The sequence below is a fragment of the Canis lupus genome, chromosome 34 (genome assembly GCF_003254725.2).
Source record: "Canis lupus dingo isolate Sandy chromosome 34, ASM325472v2, whole genome shotgun sequence".
Lineage (NCBI taxonomy): Eukaryota > Metazoa > Chordata > Mammalia > Carnivora > Canidae > Canis > Canis lupus.
This window is the reverse complement of record NC_064276.1, coordinates 6,547,426-6,570,469: the sequence shown is the minus strand read 5'-3', so window position 1 is coordinate 6,570,469 and position 23,044 is coordinate 6,547,426. Positions and strand designations below refer to the sequence as shown.

Here is a 23,044-nt window from a genome sequence, read left to right as displayed (position 1 = left end):
CCATGTGTAACTTATATTCCCCTTCTTTTGAGATATTTTCTCATTAATAAACTTTATTAATTTCAACACTGCCCATCCATGTTATATTTACTCAGCACAGAAAGATGTCACGCTTGTTTGTTTTTTTTTTTAAAGGTTTGAAGAATTTAGGTAACCCGCCCCAGGTCACCTGGCCAGTTCACTGAAGAGATAGTTCTTGAATTCAGGTCTTAATCCAGAGGCACTGCTGCTTTCCACTACAAGATCAATTTTTTCCATATTGATGAAGTTATGTTTTTTTCCATCCAAGGGGTTAAAACTTTTATTTATTTATGATAATCACAGAGAGAGAGGCAGAGACATAGGCAGAGGGAGAAGCAGGCTCCATGCACCAGGAGCCCGACGTGGGATTCGATCCCAGGTCTCCAGGATCGCGCCCTGAGCTAAAGGCAGGCGCTAAACCGCTGCAGCACCCAGGGATCCCGGTTAAAACTTTTAGAAGCATATTTAGAAGGCAAAGGGTTTTCACATGTACACATGTAACAAATTGTACAGCTTTACAGGTGAAAGGGCTCTTGTTACTTTATTTTTTATTTTTTATTTTTTCTAGTTACTTTAGTACATCAGGCAGTTTACAAATAAAAGCGCTGAGACTTACACCAGTGAATGACCATCCCAAGACCACACATCTATAGGTTCAGGACCACAACTAGAGCCTGGCAGCCTTGCCTCATTACAACTTCCCCTGATTCACAATACATGAGGTGGTGGCTACAGCCGTAGATATTTAAGTACTTTATGTGCAGCTCCGCCCTAGCAGACTTAGCCAAGGGTCGGTGATGGTCTGGTGAGGCCAAATAAAAGCCCTGGAGACAGCGACAAATACACAGGTTTACTGGGGAACTGAAGCACAGGCCTCCGGAGTGGCCGACTGGATAAAATATCCGCCGCTGGGCTTGAAGCACAGGGAGGTTGTAAAGCCCAGCAAGCTAGCCTAGAAACTGTCGGCGGTCTTCTCCTCCTTGCATGGCCAGCGTGTTGAGGACATCAAGGCCTGCCCCTTGGGCACCTTTGTCACAAGGGAGACACTCCGAGTTGGCCACCCCAGGAGCTCCTGACCTTGAACACTGAACAACGTGTCCTTCTGAGCATTCTGCTTGATTGGAACATAGAGGGAGGACGGATCTCTACATTCTCAAGATAGCGATTAACACAGGCATTCAGGGGGTGCTTGCCCCAATTAGATCTCCAGCGCATACCATATGCTTTGAAATTGTTCCCCATGCAAAGAAAAAAAACTACATTTAATAGTAATTTCTAGGATATTGCTTCAGCTAGTTGCAATCACCATCATTAACGAGTCTCGGGGGTGGAAAAGTGACCCTTTACCAAAAGTACTCTGACTTCCTGAAAGCTATAAAGTGTGTTTTACCAAGAGGGCATTCCTGACTTTGGGCAGCTCTCGTGGCAGAAAGCATTAAATCAGCCACGAGTTTCTTTAGGAAGAACTTCCTGCTTGCATCTCCATATACGAGGTCTAGCTTACAGAGGTTACAGCAGCCTCTGTAAACCAGCCTCTTGCAATCCATGAAGATCCCAACCCACATTGACAGCACATCAGCAGGAGGATTTCTCCTTGTGGGGACCTGCTGGGCCTGCCGCAAGCCTTCCCAAGAAGGGCTGGTGTGTTTCTCCCAACCAAGCTATTCCGGCAGAGGCCTGGAGCTCTCCATCCTCAGTCAGCTGCTTCTGTTTCACTGCGGACACACCAATCAATGTGCCTGGGGACCTTTACACAAGGTCTGTGCTTCTTACAAGGGGCCTTCTCTGTACCAAGAAATCTGTGTGTACACCAGGAATGACACTTCTTTCATGGACCCACTGTTGACCAGCTCTTCACCAGTGCTCCACCCAGCGTCTGGCTGCTGGCGACACCACCCACTCCGATAGGGTTAAGTCAAAGGGACTGAATACCAGGACGTGCACATTTGCAAAGTCATTAGGGAGACGGGAGAAACAGGCTCTAGTGGGGCTCCCAGGGGCACCTCGTGGGGCTCCCAGAGGCACCTCTCAGGTCACCAGACTGTCCTCTTCTATAGTAAATCGAGGGATTGTTTGCACTGCCGCTCCTTGTAGAACCACATTTCCACCAAATCAGCCCCCTGCAGACTCGGGCACCTGCCCCAGGACGCCCAGACTCCAGATCTATGCGGCGCCAGCCACCATCTAACTCATACAAGCAGGGAAGCAGCACCTTGCCTCCTCCACGTAAGTCAGGTCCAATTCAGAGTCTCCCACCAGGGCATCAATTTGGCAGAACTGGAGAACACAATTGCCAAGGAGGTGGGGTTCTGAGTTTCTTTTCCAACCTTGCTCTGGGAGCTGCTGAGAGCAGGTCGCCAGCGTCCACTCCAACTATGAGCCACACGATTGGAAACACTCCCAGCCCCACTGGAGGTCTCTTCTTCTCTAAGGACAAGAGGTCTGTTTCCGAGGGATTAGAGGCATAAACGTGACCACCATGCACTTGTCTCTCATAAAGTACTCCTGTTTGTGCAAATTTAGAACACATTCAAATAAAGGGACATTTCCACTAACACATTACATTGGTGAAATTTAGAACTACTTTAAATGAATTCACACAAGAAAGTTTCTAATTTGTTGAGTTTACCCTATTTTCACGGCAGGAAGCACCGTATTTTACACACATGCAGCCGGTAAAAGTGAAAGCTGTAACATGTGGCTTCCGTCTCTTCCAATTTGCAGAGTGGAAAATGTTTTCTACTTCTGCTTGCCATAACTGCTTTCTTTATTCTTTTTTTCAACAGCCCCCAGTTGTGATTCTAAGTCCTTCGAGACAAAAGTATTGGTTATTTTGGCATAGAAAAGATTTTCCAGACTTCTGAAAGTTTTGTGTTTTAGTTCGAATCTGAGATCTGCTGATGTTTAATTGTGTCCCCTCCAAGGCCAGTATGCAGGCTCAGTATTGCTTCTTCTCTAGTGGGAGAAACACAATGCGTCTGTTCCCTGTTGGAGGCCATTCTCTTCCAGTCTGCAGGAGAAGCCACAGCCCGGGGTGTGTCTCTTAGCTGGTGCATCTCTTAGCTGGGCTGCAGGGCTCCAAACGCCTGTGCCGAGGTCTCTGTGCAGCTGCCCTGGAATGAGATACTGCTCCAGGGGCAAAAGCATCTTTAGATTATCAGTCTGATAAGTGTCGCTGGCCTCATAATGCAGCCAGTGGAGGCTCATCTTCAAAGTTAGCCTGCTTGGCGTCCTGCGGGCTTTGTCACAGCGCTTCCTCCAAGGCCGAGGGAGAGCAGAGGCAGCTGGCTGGCGCTCTTTGTTTCAGAAGACGGGCTGTGCCTTGGGTGGTTAACCAGATAGGCCCACGCAGGTGGAAGACCGAGGAGGCCTCTCCCAGCAGGGACAGGCCTGAGAAACCAGGAGCCGGAGTGGCAGAATTCCTGTTGCCATGGACTTTAGAGGCCTCGGCGCGATTGCCCTCCACTGAGGCAAACCTCTCCTGTGCCTTCACACTCAGGCTAAACCTATAGGACAGAATATTAAATATTAAATATCCCTCGTGTAATCTCCAGTCTGCTGCTTTCTTCCTCTCTGCCTCCAGCGCCCTCTTTCTCTTAACTACATTTTACTTTGCAATTCACGGGTTTCACTTTTACGTTTGATTTTTAGCTTCAGAGACTGAAATTACCTCCTGCATCCCTGGGAAAAAGAAAGAAGGATGCTCTGGCACAAAAATATTCCAATTAAACCATAATCCGTTGCATTCGGTTTGATAAAATGCATTCAGCTAGATGAGCCATTCTAGCTGACGCATTTACCATCCAAAACCTCTCCTGGCAAAGCTGAGTTTGTGTGTTGCCACTTGTTTCTTTTGGCTCTTGGCTAGAGGTTTGTCCTATCTTTCCTCCCCAGCCTGCCAACATCTGCAGAAGTGGCCTGTTTCTTTTCTTACTAAGACCATTAGCAGGGAGCAGGACCCGGTGCTTAGTAGACACTAGGTACTTAATATGCGTTGGTGGGGTGAATACTTGCAGTGCTGGGAGATGAGAGGAGTTGTGTGTGGCAGACCTTAGGGACCGGGATCAGCAGTTAGCTGGCCTTCATTGTCACATGGAAGACGATCCGGTCTATCTGGCCTGCGGAGCATTCGGGATTTTATAGAAAAATCACCTGATCCTCAGCTGCATTGGCTACACATCCAGATTCCAGCTCCTGACTTAGCAACCCCGGTAGAAAAATTACTTTCCACCTCCAGTATCAATAAAGCTACCCATTCAAGAACTCTTAAGTGGTGCTACTGGGGTCCTTTGCCCCTCTGGATGCTCACCTTGCCAAGGTGATGGGTTGATAAGACGAGATCCTGGGTCCTGGGCCTTCCTGCAGCCCCAGCATCAGAGCAGGACAAATTATCCTTCAATTGGATCCCGGGCTGGGGGATGAGGTGCTCTTCCAAACAGGCAGAGCTGAGGCCAAACACACCTCAGTAACAACCACATTCCTCATTCTGGAATTCCATGCTCTCTGTGGTCTGAAGTCCCCTTTCCTCAGAGCTCCTAACCTGAGCTGTGTGTTCCAATCAGAATGGCCTCTCTTGAGGTTCAACCTTCCTCCTTAGGCCCCCATGCTCCCTTCAGCCCTCCACCCCTGGGCTTTTGCTCATTTGTACCCTCTACTCAGATATGATGCCCTCAGATTCAAATCTTATCTGGACCCAAGGCCCAAGTCAAAATATGTCTTTGCCAAGACATCTGTAGAAAAGCAAACTGTGCTTTAAATGTGGAAAGCTACCAAATGACCTCTTATTTGACAACTTGCTTCATCGCAGTGGAACACATGCTCCTAAAGCACACAGAAGTGCAAGAGCCCTAAATCCCCAGGACTAAGTTAAAACAAACAAACAAACAAAACCCGGAGTCCCAGAGCTACTGGCTCCCGGTACCTATACTGTACCAGTCAATTGAGCAACTGAGTGTTTGCCTTGAGCCTCTCAGGGCCCAAGACCAATATTCAGAACCTCTTGTGTTTTCAGAAGGATCTAAATTATTTTGTCAAAATAATCCTGCCTTTCTTTTTTGAAAGAATTTTTTTCCTCTTCGAAATAATGTTTTTGATAATTTATTCTTTCCTTGATTTACATTTTTCTCTGTTTAATAAGTGTCCACCAGGTAAATACCACTAAGTCAGGGATTCTGGCTACAAATCAGAGGAGAGAAAGCCACTGCTTCAGTCCTTCAGACTTTAAATTAAGGAAGGGCTAATGAAATGACCTGATTTTTCTTTAAATTGTTTTTTAACAATTCTACTCTATACTAAGCTAAGCAAAGAGAGAAACTAGGATCCAGGTATGTAAAATAGTATGTGGAAATAGGAGTGGTGTCAGCAAAGATTTGCTGCAAATCCACACTGGTTCAATGATTCGACGACATGCAAATGAGCTCCCTACTCACTGATGGTGGCATTGTTTCTGACCTCAAATTCAGGGCCCTGCACAGAAAAACTGCCAACGGCCCGAACAACTCTCCTAGGGTGGCAAAACAGAAACAAAAACAATAATCGCAAGACAAAACAAAACAAAACAAAAAAACACCTTTTATCTTAGCCTCTCAGACACAGGAGCCCTTGTTAGCTTGATAGTTTTCATGAGGAGTTGCTGCTTTGAAGAAGGGATAATAAGTTTGGGATTTAACGTTGTGTTTTTGGAGCATCTTATGTGTGTGACATTTGCTTGTCCTGAAGGCATAGCCCAGATGAGCTTTTTTATCCTCCTAAAACCCACAGACCAATTTGGGCAAATTACCAACTGTTTTAAAAAATAGAGAAAGAGCTAGGGGAGGGTGGCAGGCTGGATTGTGGCCCCAAAGATAGCCAGGTCCTGATCCTGGGTCCCATGAATGTCACCCTCCATGGCAAAGTAGACTTTGTAGGTGTGATCAAGGATCTTGAGATAGAAAAGTTATTCTGGGTTATCTAGGTGGGCTGGGCTGACAGGAAATAATAAGTGTCTTTGTAAAAGGAAGGCAGATAAATATTTAACAACAAGAGGAGAAGAAAGCAACGTGGTGACACTGGAAGGCAAATGAAAGGAGACATGAGCCAGGGAATAAGAATGTCCTCTGTAAGACAGAAAATGCCAGGAATGGATTCTCCCCTGGAGTCTCTGGAAGGAATTGGCCCAATTGACACCTTGACTTTAGCCCCATAAAACTCCTTATGGTCTTCTGACCTCCAGAACTTCAATGGAATAAATGTGTATTATTTTAAGCCCCCAAGCTTGTGGTAATATGTTAGAGCAGCCATAAGAAACTAATACAGGGAGTTCACATAAAAGGCAGCATCCCCGCCCCACCCCACCCCCACCCCCCCACACACACACTCCACCCCAGGAGAAAGAGCCAGAAAGTATTACTAGAGAATGAACTTCAATGCATGACAAGGTTTTGGTGGCCAGAGAAGTAATTTACAGTTAAGAATCTATCCTTACAAGGAGAGAATTGGCAGGATCTACACCAGGATATCTGATTTTTCATTTTCCAGTGTCAATGTTGGGGAAGGATTCTGTACTTACTGAGCTAAGTCATTCAGTCATTTATAATGTCTGTCCACCATTCTATGAGATAGACATTATAATCATCCCATTATCAATAAAGACACTGAGGCTGTGAGGAGACACAGAACTTCCCAAGGTCACGTGGCAGAGTGGTTGCTGCCTAGTGCCATCCAGACTCCTCCTTGGTGATGACTTTCCCCAGCTTCTGGGCATACTGCCAAGCAGACAGCTCTCCATTGTTAATCCTCTTTGGAGATTGTTTGGGCCAAGAAAATGCCTCCTTCCAAGGGCAGTCACATCTCGTGAATGATCAGTAAGAGAGAATAAAGTCATGGCTTCCTCTCCCCAACTCAGGACAACTTGAAGAATCATCCTCTCTTTACAGCTTCCTACAGGGTCTGTCAAGGACCTTCTGAGGACTGCATTGCAGCTGAGCTTCTCCCTCTGTACAATCCTGCCTCCTCCCTGTCTGTCTCATAGGTGTCAATCCCCAAAACAGTCCACAATAAACGTCCTAGGCACAAATTTCCATCTCAGAGTCCATGACCAAGAAGAGCAACCTACCCATGTTTGTTGCATGAATCATGAGGTTGGGATTCCGCCCCAATATCTGAACCCTTTCTGCTTTCATCTAGTGGCCCCTGGTGGAGCATAATACACACATTTATGAGATAGACTCTTCATCTCCTACATGGAGTGGGAAAGAGATGCTGGTGACAGAAAGCCTGGGCTGGAGAACAAATCTGCAAATCAATCTGCTCCAGAAGATGGGAAGTACATCTCCCAGCTCCCTTCTCTGCCGATGAAGATGTGTTACTTGGACTCTGGCTATACAGCTTAAACTAATGCTGAATAGACAGCACATGCTCTCAGAAGAGGAACGCTCATCTCTCCCATAACCACTCAATTTGCCTGCCGGTGGAGGAATGAGATAGGCTGCCACAGTTCAGTTACCAGTGGCAGCAAATGACCCAAGAATTATCCATCAGGAAAGAGTGGCCTCTTGGAACTGACAGCACATTTGTTTAGGAGCTGGAAAATGGTTCTGAAGCCACCACATTTAAAGAGGTGTGGTTTCTAATTCTGGGCTTGTCAGCATGACTAGTGCACCAAAGGATTGGCTTCAAAGATGTAAAACCTTCACCCAGTACTTAGCAAACATGACTTCTGATTAGCAATTCATTACAACAGTATTCCCCAAAAAGCTAGAGCAGGTCTTTCTCTTACTCCACTGAAGATGATTAACTCTCAAAGGACCAGAGGGACCTCATTAAAAAACTGCCCCAACATGTATGACTGTCCCACGGTAGAGGGGACAGCCAATGATGAAGGCCCTTTGCTTTGGCATAGCCATAGGAAACAAAATAGGCTATAAATTTTTTAAAACTCCTAGCGGCCTGTATCGTATCTTACCACCAAGATGTGCTTTACATTTTGAATTGAGAGTTTAATACATTCCTACCTAGCACCTCTCTCTAAACATTTCCCCCAAATACCTTTACAGACACCAGAAAACTAATAATAAGACATTAATGCAGACAGATAGTCTAATGGCCAAATCTTTGGGATGTCACATTAACTTTAAGGCAGGCTGAGGTTCATTCCATGTCACAGAGAATGTCTTGTAGACCTTCCTTGCTGTGGAGTCATTTCCCATGTCTGTCACCGGCACTCAGTGGGAGACATCACAGGCCCTAGGTCACAGGTATTTGCAGGTGACCAGAGTGGATGACCTGGCAAAAGGTGAAGAGGAGAAGCCCAGAGACAAGGAGAATGGGCAGGAGTGATGACAGGAGCAACTTTGGTGAGATGATGAGACACAGCCTCATGGAGCGGGACTTGGGTGCACAAGGATAGCTCTGAGTTGTGAACTGTGGTGTCTCTCATTTAGACAGAAAGCCAGGCCAAGTATCCCCTGTCTGTTAGTAAATACTAACTCTTGCCTGCAGAAATAAATGAGGCCCATGGAAAAGTGCCACATGAAGAAACTTCCCTCTGAAAATGGGAATGGTGCACAGCAGTGTCCAGAAGAACCTCTCAAATAGTATCAGCAACCTAAGGAGAAGGTCAAGGTCCAGATAGCTGGTGATCCCAAAGACAACAGCAGAAATGAAATATAAACAAAAATTTTAAAGATCTAATATGATGCGCAAAAAAAGATAAATAACTTCAATTTTTAAAGGGGTAATGAACTCAAATAAATATTTCATATACAAATGACCAATAAGCACATGAAAAGATTCTCAACATAATTAATCACTGGGGAAATGCAAGTCAAAACCAAAATGAGCTACTGCTGTACCCATTAGGATGGCCTCCCTCTACAAGGCCGATAATAACAAGAGTTGGCGAGGAAGTGGAGAAGTGGGAACCCTTAGGACCTGCCGGTAGGAATGCAAAAAATGGGCAGCCACTGTGGAAACCAGCTTGGCAGTTCCTTAAAATGTTAAACACAGTGTCACTCCAGGACCCAGCATTTTACTCCTACCCCCTACGTTCAAGAGAAATGAAAACATACGTCTACATGAAAACTTTTATATAAATGTTCATGGCAATATTATTCATAGTACCTAAAAAGTAGAAACCATCCAATGATCCTCAACTGATAAATGAATAAAAAAACATGGTATATCCATAATATTATTTGGCATCATAAAGGAATGAAGTGCTAATAAATGCTAGAACGTGGATGGACCTTGAAAACATGGTAAGACCCAGTCACAAAAGTCAGGAAGACCATATACATCAAATGATTCCATTCATATAAAATGTCCAGAATAGGCAAGTATAGAGAGTAAGTTAGTGGTTGTTTAGGGCTGAGGTTGGGGGGACGATTGAGGGAAGGAATGGGAACAAGATTTCTTTGGAGTGCTAAAAACATGCTAAAATTAGATTGTGCTCATGGTTGCACAACTCAGCAACTATGCTAAAAAATATATTAAATTGTCCATTACAAATAGGTGAGTTGTGTGGCATGTGAATTGTAACTCTTCTCATTAAATGTGTGTGTGGAGAGGGTGAGAAAGAGTTCTGAACTGAAACAGATCTATGTATGCATAGTTAAAGGGGATCACGGCATTCCTGAGAAAAAAATGACGAAAAGAAAACGTCTTTGACAGATTCTGTGTTATTCTTTTGAATTATAAAGAAGAAGAAAACATCTACAAGGAATTTTCCAGGGGAAAAAAAACCCACCAGAATTATCTTAGGACTTAAGTCTTGCCTCTAAAAACTACAATATATAATAAATGTGTAATATGCATTATGCAACAAGAGAAAAGGGATTATTAGCATGTATCTTGCATTCTTATTTTACTAAAATTACATTGTTGACTATTTTAAAGTCAAAGTGTATTTTATCTACAAAGAATAAGTATTTTAGGTTCAAAACAATTGTTTTTATGAAAGCAATTTGGATTCATCAGAGGTCAGAAAGCACAAATAAGCAAACAGGAGAGATGCTATCTTTCAAAGATGGAACTATGTTTAACCGTGAAAGGCCCTCCAAGTCCAGCAGGGTGCCTGATACCTTGTAAGATTCTGCTTCATAATACACAAGGCCCAGAGCAAAATGAAAATGCAGAGACCCTTGTTGAGAATTAATAGTTTTAAGACAGTGATGGCAGAGCATTAAATCAAGCATGAGGACCCCTGCTAAGTAAGCACAGGGCCCTGTGGCCTGCACACATCACCTAGTAAGCATTTAATAAATATTTGCATAATGAATCAGTGATAATACCTTCTAGAAAAACTTAATTCACTTATCCTTTATTCCTACCCATCAAAAGCTAACAATCACTATAATAAAAATATGTTCTATTTTGTCATTTTTGTCCTGTGTCCCCTCTTTAAAAGTAAAATATGCATTTAACTAAAAAGTCCAAAATAATTAGAATGAATGATGAATGAAATTTATCTTCACTCAAATGTTTTTCCTGAAGTTCCTTTTATCAGGATTTTGGCACATGCAGGATGACCTAACAGACATAAGGATTGTGAAGCACTGAGCCATGGTGAACGCTTCATTGTGTCCATGGCATCCTTTCTAGAATGTAAGCTTCTGGCAGGGGCACCCAGCTCCATGATCCACGTGTCTCTGGGACCAGTGGAGAGCCTGGCTCAGTGAGAAACTCAGATAATACTTCCCAAATGAAACAGAATTCATCAGATGAAAGATGAAAATAGTAAACAGATAAACCTCAAGTTTTTATATTAGCAACTGCCATGTGGAAAACATTAGTTGGGAGGTTAGATTACAACATGAAATGTGAGAGCAACCCTAGTGGACAGAGGGCCTCAAATAATAACCATTCACGTGTCTGAATAACTATCCTTTTCACGTGTATGACATGTTCTTAATGGTCAAAACTGTATAGACAGAAGACAAATGACTGGTTGCCTAGGGAGGCGAGAAAGGGGAGGTTAGGGAGGGCAATGGGAAAAACCAGGTTTCAGACCTGTCTTCACACCAGCTGTCTGATTGGGCTTCAGTTTTCCAGCCAATAAACTGAGTATCTTAGGTGATCGCTTTGTACTTCCAGAGGACAGAATCCTGTCCTGCTGACAGCCGTGAGCACGGTGGCCTCTCTCACTCTTTCCTGTGGTTTTGCAGCCAAGAGCTGGAGTAGATGGATACCCACTCAAAACAGAATGGCCTTAGAAGATACCAAGAGGTTATGCTGACCATCTCTTAAGTATACAGAACTTTGTTCAATTATTCGCATCCTAAATACCAGTAATGATGCTCTTACAATAGTGTCAACATAAAAATGTAGGGGAGAAAAGACTTTCAGCATCGAATTTTTTTTTTAAATAATTACTGTGGACTAATTATACAAATTCCAGGAAGGATGAAAATTGTTTCTTTCCTCTGCATATGTAGATTGACACCGGTGATAATTGCATCCAGGTGTTCTAAATGCCACAGTTAAGGGTTACCTAGAAGGCAGGCAAAAAACAAATAAGAACACATCAAAATATGAAGTCGTTTGGGGTAGATTCAGCTTATCATCTTCTGTTGTGACTATATTACATGATGGTTTTTCCAATCTGGAAGGTTCTTTAATGTTAATAACTAAATGCTGTTTTCTTATCTTGTTTTAAATTTTTTTCCCTCATTTTTCCAATTTCTTTTTTTTAATTTAATTACCTAATATAGTCTTGAGATTTCAGAAAATTAGATTGTAATTCTGTGGCTCCTGATAAGAATACATTTGAATCAGAAAAAAATAAACTAGCAAGAGTCACTAAAAATTTCTGTTTTGTTTTGTTTTAAAGATTTTATTTATTCATTCATGTGAGAGAGAGAGAGAGAGAGAGGCAGAGACATAGGCAGAGGGAGGACATGATGTGGGACTCAATCTCAGGGCCCCAGGATCACTCCCTGAGCTGAAGGCAGAAGCTCAACCACTGAGCCACCCAGGTACTCCCCAAATTGGTGTTTTTATTCCACAGAACTACTAGGAAAGGGACACCTGGGTTTAGATAAAATCTAAGTAACACTTGGCCTAATCATTTTTTAGTGCATTCCAGACATCAAAAAGGCCTCATGTTTATTGACCACCTTGTGGCAGGAACTGCATTGTTTCATGTAACTATCGGGAAGACAGGCTGCAAAGCTGCCAAAAGTATTTATTTGGGGTCTTTGGGATTGCAATTGGGAGACACAGAATCTACCAAAATCTAAAGTATGCTCTGAATTGTGAATTGGGAGCTCAGTGGGGGGTTCAGGCTTATAACAGCAAAAACCACAAGGTCAGTAAATTCTGTTGGAAAAATTGTGATGAGTGCTAACAGAGTTATATTCATTAATACATGATTGGCTATTTAGCTGACAGGTGTTACATTATCTCTATTTTAGTCCAAACTAGAAGGATGTGTTCCAGGAGGTGACAGAGTTGCAGCTGACAAGTTACAATTGACAAAATTCAAAAGTTCATGGTGTTCTGAAAATTGAAACAGAAGTGCATGGGACCTGCTTCCTCGTATCCTGATTTTGAATGACTCTTAGCAATGTTTACTTCAATTCGAAATCTTTCACACATTGCATGTGCAATCATAGGGACTTTCAATGTGGCCATCTGTGGGGGGCAGTAGGTGGAGGCTAAGACATCATCTGGCTTGCCTGTGGTAATCCTACAAGTAAATGATGACATCCAGTCCTTTACCAAAGCTATATGACCATACAGATCTTGCTCCATCTGATGGGATTATGTTCTGGTAAACCAAAATGCACTCAATATGGACTTCCAGGGATGATGGCAGAGAAGAAGGATCCCAGCCTCACCCTGTTCCATGGATACAACTAGGTAACACTCACATCAGTGTAGAAAATGACCCAGAGACTGTCAGAACAGACTCCACAGCTAAATGTAGAGAAGAAGCCATATTAAAGAAAAGAGGAAGGGTAGAGACTCCATTAGGAGCTAAGCAGACCCTAGAGACTGTCCTTGGAAGGGAGGGACACAGCAGGCATGGGATGGGAAAGGAACAGGTCCCCACACCAGTCATCCCAGGCATGGGGGACCTACATGGGAAAGACAAATCCTGATATGATTTAGCTTTGAAAACAAGAGGGGCCTAACTTCATGAGTTCTAAAAACCACTGGGTATTAACACATGGAACTTTAAAAATCAATAGGCTCAGTTTTGGGAAATCTAGGAAGGCAATAGGAAACTGAGTCCCTAGTCTTAAAGAGACACCATAGTAAACAGCCCTGCTGAGCTGAGATACAATATAGAGACAGCAGTTTGAAAAATGCCTGGGGCATATGGAAGGGATATTTGTTTACTAATCTCAGAACATGTGGTGGAGGAGCAGGGATCTTTGGGAGACCTCTCCAAGAACAAAAGAGCTAGTAGATGCCATTTCCCTCCCTCCACACCCAACCTGGAACACAGACATCTGTAGGAACCAGCGTAGTCTCAACTCTCTCCACCTAGCTTGCTAACAGCACACCCTGCCTTCATGTACTTCTATTGACTCATCCCTCCAACCCCATGGGCATCAGCAGGAATTTTTCCAGCACAACTGCAGGTCCCATTCCACAATGGATCAGTGTAGACCTTGTCGGCATTGTATACCCTGCCCATGTATTCTCCTGTAGACCTGCCCCCTCCAAGATGCCCTTGGCTAGAACCCATCCAAACCAAAACCACAAACCTGGCAGTGTGCAAGCAGCCCTGGCAGGAGCCAGTACCTCTAAAGTTGACTCCTGCCCTGAGGAGAGGGAAAAAAAATCACACACACACCAGTTTGGCTATGGTTCCATAGGCTGGAGGCAGACATCTGGTTCAACAACAGGCCCTGCCCACTAATGAAAGCTCCACGTGGAACAAGACAAGGAAAGTGCCCTGAAGTTTGGTGCTACTGCATCTCTGGCAAACATCCGGTCTGATTCAGCTCAAGCCCTAGACAGCCCCTGACTGGCTCACTAAAAACACAGGGACTGTATACCCAAACCATGGGGTGAGGAGAGGGGAATAAAGAATGGGTTCAAACATAAGAAACCATCGACTTACTATAGACTGTTATATGCAGAAGATGTCATATACAAACCTAATGATAACCTCAAATAAAAAAAAAACGTAATAGAGAAAGGAATCCAATCATATCATTAAAGAAAGCCAGTACACTGAGAAAAGAAAGCAAGGGAATAAAAAGACAGAGAAGAACTAGAAAAAGCACCATAAAATAGGTAAGAAAATGTTAATAAGTACCTATCTATTAACAATTACTTTGAATGTACATGGACTAAATGCTCCAATTAAAAGATAAAGGGTGACAGAATGGTAAAAAGGCAAGACTCATTTCTGTGCCACTTTTGAGGAACTCATTTCAGACCTAAAAAGGCATGCAGATTGAAAATGAAGGGATGGGAAAGTACTTACCATGAAAATGGATGTGAAAAGAAAGCTAGAGTATTAATACTTATACCAGACAAAATAGACTTTAAAATAAAGACTGTAATGAGACACAAAGAAGGACACTATGTAATCTTAAAGGGAACAATCCGAAAAGAAGAAATAATAATTGTAAATATTTATGCATCTAACATGGGAGCACCCAAATACATAAAGTAGCTAATAACAAATATAAAAGAAGTAATTGATAGCAATACCATAATAGTGGGAGATGATAACATCCCATTTACAGCAATGGATAGATCACCCAAACAGAAAATCAACAAAGAAACTGACTGAATGACACACTGCACCAGAAGCATTTGACAGATATATTCAGAACATTCTATCTCAACAGCATAACACACATTCTTTTCAAGTGCACATGGAATGTTTTCCAGAATAGACCACATATTAGTCCATAAAACCAGTCTCAACAAACTTAGAAAGATAGAAATCATACCCATGCATCTCTTTATACTACAATGTATGAAACTGGAACCAACCACAGGAAAAAATCTGGATATAATACAAATACATAGAGGTTAAATAACATGCTTTCAAACAAGAAATGAGTCAACCAAGAAATCAAAGAAGAAAATAAATTTAAAAAATGAAAATGAAAACCCAGTGGTCCAAAATCTTTGGGATGCTGCAAAAGTTGTTCTAAGAGGGAAGTTTATAGCAATACAGGCCTACTCCAAGAAGCATGAAGAATCTCAAACAAACAACCTAACCCTACTTAAAGAAGCTAGAAAAAGAAAAACAAACAAATCCCAAAACTGGTAGAAGGAAAGAAATAAAAATTAGAACAGAAATAAATGATAGAGAAAATTTAAAAAGAAACAATAGAACAGATGAATGAAACCAGAAGCTAGTCCTTTGAAAAGTTCAACAAAATTGATAAACCTTTAGCCAGACTCATCAAAGAGAGAGAAAGAAAGGGAGCACACAAATAAACAAAACTGGAAATGAAACAGAGAAATAAAAGCAATCCTGCAGAAATACAAGGATTATAAGAGAATATTATGAAAAATTATATGCCAACAAAGTCGACAACCTACAAGAAATGGATGAATTCCTAGAAACATATAACCTACCAAATTTGAAGCAGGAAGAAATAACAAATTTGAAGACTGATGACCAGCAATGAAATTGAATCAGTAATAAAAAAAAAAAACTCCCAACAAAAGTCCACGACCACACGACTTCACAGGGGAATTCTACCAAATAGTTAAAGAAGAGTTAATACCTATTCTTCTCAAATTATTCCAAAAAATGGAAGAGCAAGAAAAACTTCCAAGATTATTTTACAAGGCAAAACCAGGTAAAGACACTACAAAAAAATAGAACTGTAGGTCAATATTTCTGATGAACATAAATGCAAAAATCCTCAAAAAACAACCACAAAATCCTCAACAAAATACTAGCAAACCCAATCCAACAATACATTAAAAAAACATTCACCATGACCAAGTGGGATTTATTCCAGGGATGCAAGGTGGTTCAATATTTGCAAATCAATCAACATGATACAGCACATCAATAAAAGAAAGGATAAAAAATCTATGATTATTTTAATAGATGCAGAAAAAAATTTGATGAAGTATAATATCCATTCATTATAAAAATTCTCAACAAAGTAGGCTTAGAGGGAACATATCTCAATGTAATAAAGGCTGTATATGAAAAACCTACAGCTAACATCATACTCAATACATACATCAAGGTCAGGAACAAGACAAGGATGTCCATTCTTACCACTTTTATTAAACATAGTGGAAGTCCTAGCCACAGGGATCAGACAACAAAAAGAAATAAGACATATAAATTGGTAAAGAAGAAGTAAAACTTTTATTATTTGCAGACTACAAAATACTGTAGATAGAAAATCCTAAAGACTCTACCAAAAAACTGCTAGAACTAATACATGAATTCAGGAAAATCACAGGATACAAAAATCAATGAATAGAAATCCATTGTATTTCTAAATACTAATATTGAAGCAGCAAAAAGAGAAATTAAGAAAAAACTCCTATCTACAATTGCACCAAAAATAATAAAATACCTAGGAATAAACTTAACCAAAGAGGTGAAAGATTTGAACTCTGAAAACTATAAAACACTGATGAAAGTACTTGAGGATGACACATAAAATGGAAAGACATTGCATGCTCAGGGATTGGAAGAATAAGTATTATTAAAATGTCTATATTCCCCAAAGCAATCTATACATTTAATGTAATCCCTATCAAAATAACCACTAGCATTTTCATAGAACTAGAACAATCAATCCTAAAATTTGTATGGAATCAGAAAAGACCCTGAACAGCCAAAGCAATTTTGAAAAAAAAAAAAAAAACTAAAGCTGGAGGCATCACAATTCCAGACTTCAAGTTATATTACAAAGCTGTCATAATTAGGGGCATCTGGTTGACTCAGTCAGTAGAGCATGTGACTTTTGATTTCAGAATTGTAAGCTGGAGCCCCCACTGGGTGTAGAGATTACTTAAAAATAAAATATTTTTTTAAAAAGCTGTATTAAAACTGTATGGTATCAGCACAAAATTAGACACCTAGATCAATAGAACACAATAGAAAGCTTGAAAATAAATCCAAGATTATATAGTTGATTACGCTTCAACAAAGCAGGAAAGAATATCCAAAGGGAAAAAGACTCTCCAACAAATGATGTTGGGAAAACTGACAGATACATGTCAAAGGATAAAACTGGACCACTTTCGGGACACCTGGGTGGCTCAGCGGTTGAGCATCTGCCTTCAGCTCAGGGTGTGATCCTGGGTCTGGGATCAAGTGCCACATCAACTTCCCTCCAAGGAGCCTGCTTCTCCCTCTGCCTGTGTCTCTGCCTCTCTCTGTGTGTTTCTCATGAATAAATAAAATCTTTTAAAAAAAAGAGAAAGAAACTGGACTACTTTCTTACACCACACACAAAAATAAACTCAGAATGAATTAGACCTAAATGTGACACCTGAAACCATAAAATTTCTAGAAGGGAGCACAGGCAGTAATTTCTTTGACATCAGCGAGCAAAATTTTTCTAGCTATGTCTCCTGCGGCAAGGGAAACAAAAGCAAAAATAAACTATTGGGACTTCATCAAATTAAAAAGCTTCTGCACAGCAAAGGAAACAACAAAACTAAAAGATAACCTACTGAATGGGAGAAGATATTTGCAAATGATATCTCTGGAAAAGGGTTAGTACCCAAAATATATAAACAACTTATACAACTAAACACACACAAAAAAACAAGTAATCTAATTATTAATGAGTAGAAGACATGAATAGACCTTTCTCCACAGAAGGCATACAGATGGTCTACAGATATATGAAAAGATGTTCAACACCACTCATCACCAGAGAGATGCAAATCAGAACCACAATGAGACATCACCTCACACCTGTCAGAATGGCTAAAATAAAAAATCCAGGAAACAACTAGGGGATGTGGAGAAAACGTAATTCTCATGCACTGCTGGTGGGAATGCAAACTGGTACAGCCACTGTGGAAAACAGTATGGAGGGCCCTCCAAAAATTAAAAATAAAATTACCATAGGATCCAGTAATTCCACTCCTGGATATTTACCGAAAGAATATGGAAACACTGATCAAAAAATAGATGTGCCCCTATGTTCATCACAGCATTATTTATAGCAGTTAAATTTTGGAACCAGTCCATGTGTCCACATACAGATGAATGGATAAAAAAGAAGTGGCATATGCACATACATATGCACATATATGAATGAGCGTATATAATATGTGAATGATCAGAATATTACTCAGCCATAATAAAAGAGGACAAAATCTTGCCATTTGCAACAACATGAATGCATCTAGAAGGTATAATGCTGAATGAAATAAGTCAGCAAAAGACATATACCATATGATCTCACTCATATGTGGAATTTAAGAAACAAAACAAATGAACAAAGAAGAAAGAGACCAACCAAAAAAAAAAAAAGCTTAACTATGGAGGAAAAAAGTCATGGTTACCAGCTGGGAAGGGGGAGGGGCGGGAATGGGGGGAAACAGAAGAAGAGGACTAAGAGTTTCTTTACCATGAGGAGTGCTAATGTATAGAGCTGCTGAATCACTATATTGTACACCTGACACTAATATAACACTGTATGTTAATTGTACTGGAAATATTCTTTTTTAAATGCATTCAATATACCTGACCCATAGAACATCACGGCTTAGCCCAGGCTACCTTAAATGTTCTGAGAACACTTACATGGGTCTGTAGTTGGGCAGAGTCATCTAACACAAAGCCTATTTTATAACAAAGTGTTGACTATCTCATGCAATTCATTAAATACTGTACCAAAAGTGACAAGTAGCTTGATTGTATGGGTTGAGATTGGTTGTCAAGTGTACAGGTTGATGACCCTCACCATTGCGATACATGAGATCTGTCGCCGCTGCCCGGCATCATTAGAGAGGATCAGACTGTGTATCACTGGCTTGGGAACAGATCCAAATCTCAAATTCAAAGAACAGTTTCTACTGGATGCCTATTGCTTCTACACAGTTGTGAAGTCGAAAAATGTTAAGTCAAGCTGTCACATGTCTGGGGACCATCCATGTGTTTCCCTTTAAGTAAAATGGGGGTGACTTTTAGAATTCTGTAAGATTATAAGATAATCATAGGACTGGGGTATGAATCAAACCTTCCTTAGGGCAGCTTGAGTCACCACAGGTGAGTGCAAGCAGCAGGCTCAGATATAGTGAGAGCCGCTTAATGAATGACTGGCTGTTGATATTATCTGTGCTGTTTCATTTCTATTATAGTTCTCTTCTACAGCTTCCCTGTGCTCCTAAAATCACAGTTAAGTAGGCATCCAAAAGGCTTTGCTTTAACCAGAAGCCTACCCTCTGTTTCTGACTCTCTGGAGGTATCCAGAGAATGAGTGGTGGTTACACTTTATGACCTGAGACAATTAATGAAAATAATAGTTTTTCCTTGGTAGCACACCGTGAATAACTTCAGTGGGATTTCTTTGCCATGGAACAAATTGCCAAAAACATAAAGACTCATAAACCTAACCGAAAGGTTATTTCACTTGAAAATAAAATCAACAATGCTTAATATACTTGAATTTCAAATGAAGTCATAATTGCTTTTGCTGAGACTACTCTAGTTATTTAATACCCTGCACCAACACTGAACAAATAAATCTAAGAGTTTAAGCTGGGGATTAAGAATGGGCTTTCCTCTGAGCAAGATAATTGTGCAAACGATCCGTAGGATAGCAATCAATGAAACAAATACACAGTCAAGACTGCAGACTCAGGAGCTGGATGGCCTTGAATCCAGATACTTGCTGTTTCTCTGGGATCTTGAACGATTCACTGACCCTCCCTTGGGCCTGATTTCCTAGTCTCTAAAATGAGGATGATAACTGGTACCTCCATTGGGTTGGGCAGATGGTGTCAATTAATATATTTAAAGTGCTTAAAACAGGGCCTGGCAGGTACTCAGCAGTCAATAAGTGTTAATTATCATTCAGATTATTATTATTTTTTCAAATGCCTATTCTAATAACCACATTCCTTTCTGTATTATCCTTAAGAGAGAGGATTGAACTGTGAACTGTGATTGAACAGGTTAGTCTCTACCAGGGAGCCCTGTTGCATCCCCAGTTCACCCATACTTACCTGTTCATGCCCCCAGCCCCTGTGCCTGGACAAGTGAAAGAATAGGAGAGGCATTGCCATCTCCATGTCTCAGGAAGCCGGCTTTCCCCGGAGCTGGAGCCACATGGCTTCTCTGAGCTCCGTGCTGAGTAATTAAATTGAGGGCTCTTAGGACAAAAGCCCAGAACTGGGCACCCGAAGACAAAAAAAAAAACCAGGAGGAGTGGCTGGCTGGTGCATTCCCTTCAATTAACTATGTAATTCCGAATCTTTAGAGAAACCTAGGTTTACATATCCTTACATACCAATATGCTCATTCAATTTACCAAAGAGAATATAAAATGTACACGAAGTTCTTTCTCAAACATCAAGCATTTCTAGTGTCTTTGTTGTATGATTTAATAAAGCATTCGTTTGGGCAATAGAGGCATATGCTAAGGAAGCAGATCTCAGGAAGAGGTTAATATTTATTGACCACTACCAAGTGCTGGGCATCTGAGATAGTCATTCCTATTTTAATTCTACATCAACCTAGTATGGTAGGTTTCTTACCCATTTTAAGGCAAGGGCATAGATGCTCAGAGCAGTCAAATAATTTGGCCCATATAACACAGCAAAGCAGGAATTTGGGTTTCTGGCCCTAATAGTCCCTCTGGGGCTCTCCCGCCTCTGGGAAGCCCAGCCCCACCTGGCTCCTCCCACTGCACACTGGAGCCGGTCCTCAGTTCCTCCAGGGAGCGAGTTTTTTGCCTAATCTGTTTGCATGTCCTTCAAATTGCATCAGATTAACAGCCTTTGAGTCTCTCCAGGGCCTCTGGAATTCCAAATAGATCCTTCTTTCCAGCAGCTTTGCTGTGTTTGGGGCAGCTCCAGAATCCCTGCAGCAGAGTTTCAATATCTTTCTCCTACTGTGCAATCAAAATTCTCTGCACACCTTATAAGCCTGTGTAGTCTTCTCAGTGTGGCCTCTGGAGCTGGGAAACAAGTGGGTGAACCAAATGTGAGTTTCACTGGGTTTTCTTCTAAAGCAGTAAGGCGATTTACTCCGCTATTCTGATTTATCCCTAATGTTAATCCTACTTTGCAGTTTTAAATTTTAGACAACAAGCAGCTAACACCACCTGCTTTCTGTTTTTTGGATCCTGCGGTTCTTGAGACCTACCTCCTCCCCTACGGAGGAGTCAGACTTCACAGCTCCCTGGGCGGTCTTTCAAAGCTTGGAGGGTGGGCAGGCCTGTTTGCTGTGTGTGCAGATGCTCTATCAAGTTTGAAGCTTTATTATTCCTTTTTGGCATAAGAAGGCCTAAGATCGAAACAGCATATCTAATTAATTATTAACTATTTGGAAGAGCAAATATCAACCTTCATTTCTTAAAAATCTTCCTGCTAGCCTCACTTGCACACATTTGGTTTTACGAACCAGACCTTGCAGGTCCACCACCATCATCACAGAAATTGTAGAGACAAGATTTCAGGGCCAGCAGAGTCAGGAGGCAGCGGTTATGCAGCAATTTTGTTCCAGTTTCCTGGCTTACTGGGGTATGTTAGAATAACAATGTCTTTGAGGGCTCACACTGGCCTTTGCAGAGGCCAGCCCCAGTGAAAGCAGCTGGGAGGTTCATTAGTGAACCATTGGGGCCAGAGCAGAACTTCCCAAAGTAATTGCAAGGCACTGAAGATACTTACAAGTTCTTTTTTTTTTCTCCTCCACGTTTGAAGATCGGAGCCAAGGGATCTGAATGAACTTCAGGAAAAGAAAGGGCCGGGGTGGGGCCAAGCTGAGGGTGAATGGAAGATTCCAGGCAGTCTTCAGAGCCAAGGAAGGGCTGAACGTGAATTGTGGGATTGTCTTGATTCTGATTTTCTGAATTTTGATTGCACTTGAGTCTCTGATAAGTCCGGAGCTGTCAGCATCTGCTTTGACTGAAACTCCAGGCTGCCCTTGTGAGGACAGTCACTGTTCATTCACTATTACATAACAATTCTCAAGGAAAACTTTGCCTGGTTGCTGAATTAATTGATACCCCTGAAGGCCTGGAGGAACCTCTGTGGGCAACCATGTGGCTGCTTCTAAATGGGAAGAAAGAACATTACTCAGGGAAATACTATTTTTTCCTCTTCTCTTTTGTTTATGAGTTAAGAGAAAAAAAGGGGAGTTTTGGGGATCGTGGGATGGAAGAAACAACTTGTAACTGAATATGGTAATCATGTTATTCAGGACAGGCTTACTCTGCAATTATGTTTATTACTGGGTGACATGCTTTTCTACATGTTTTGGAGCTTATATTTATTGGATCATAGACAAAGATTATTATTATTAATTATTATTATCACAAAGTGTGGAGAATGCCCTTGAACTTGTCACGGTGATGAGAGGACTAAAGTACACTCTGATTCTGGATGACGTTAATGGGCTTGGATGCTCATTGTGGGCCCTTGAAAACACATTCAAACTGTCAGAGACTTCTTTAAAGAAACCTGGTGTTAATACTGAGAATGCACCACCAGACAGTCCAACCAAAACCATGAGCTGGTGAGACATTCAGAGCTATGGGCACAGCCTCTGTGAGACAGAAGAGCCCTTCATGGGATCTATTTGAAGAATCTAAAAGAAAAAAAAGCTGTAAAAATATCTGTTTACTTGATGTGGTTGGTTAGCTTTGAGACGATGATGTCATGAAGGCTGGGCTTTGCTAAATGGATCAGTCACAGTTCATATGTGACACACAGCCCATGTACAACTTACCAAAGAATTAGGGCCAGCATTGACCAAGAATAACCCTTTCCTTCTACCTAATGGAGAGGCAACCCAAAATGGCACATCTCAAGGAAATCTATGAAAAAAAGATTTTTTTAGTTGAAATATTTATTGAGATAATTGTGCATTCAGAGCATCCTGCTGTATATTTACCACCACAATCTAGATACA

The 23,044-nt window shown here is 41.5% G+C and overlaps 1 long non-coding RNA gene across 2 annotated transcripts; it reads right to left on the bottom strand.

Annotated features, from left to right (window-relative positions):
• Window positions 1-285: 285 nt before the first annotated feature.
• LOC118353312 (uncharacterized) lies at window positions 286-20,259 on the bottom strand. 2 transcript variants are annotated; one of them, XR_007408266.1, is made up of 4 exons: window positions 20,137-20,259; window positions 11,008-11,488; window positions 4,331-4,466; window positions 286-3,527 (listed from the first exon to the last, which is right to left on the bottom strand). It is a non-coding gene; the product is annotated as an uncharacterized LOC118353312 (long non-coding RNA). The 2 variants fall into 2 exon arrangements; XR_004812070.2 differs by lacking the exon at window positions 11,008-11,488 and having other exon boundaries at window positions 20,137-20,258.
• Between the last annotated feature and the right edge of the window lie 2,785 nt (window positions 20,260-23,044).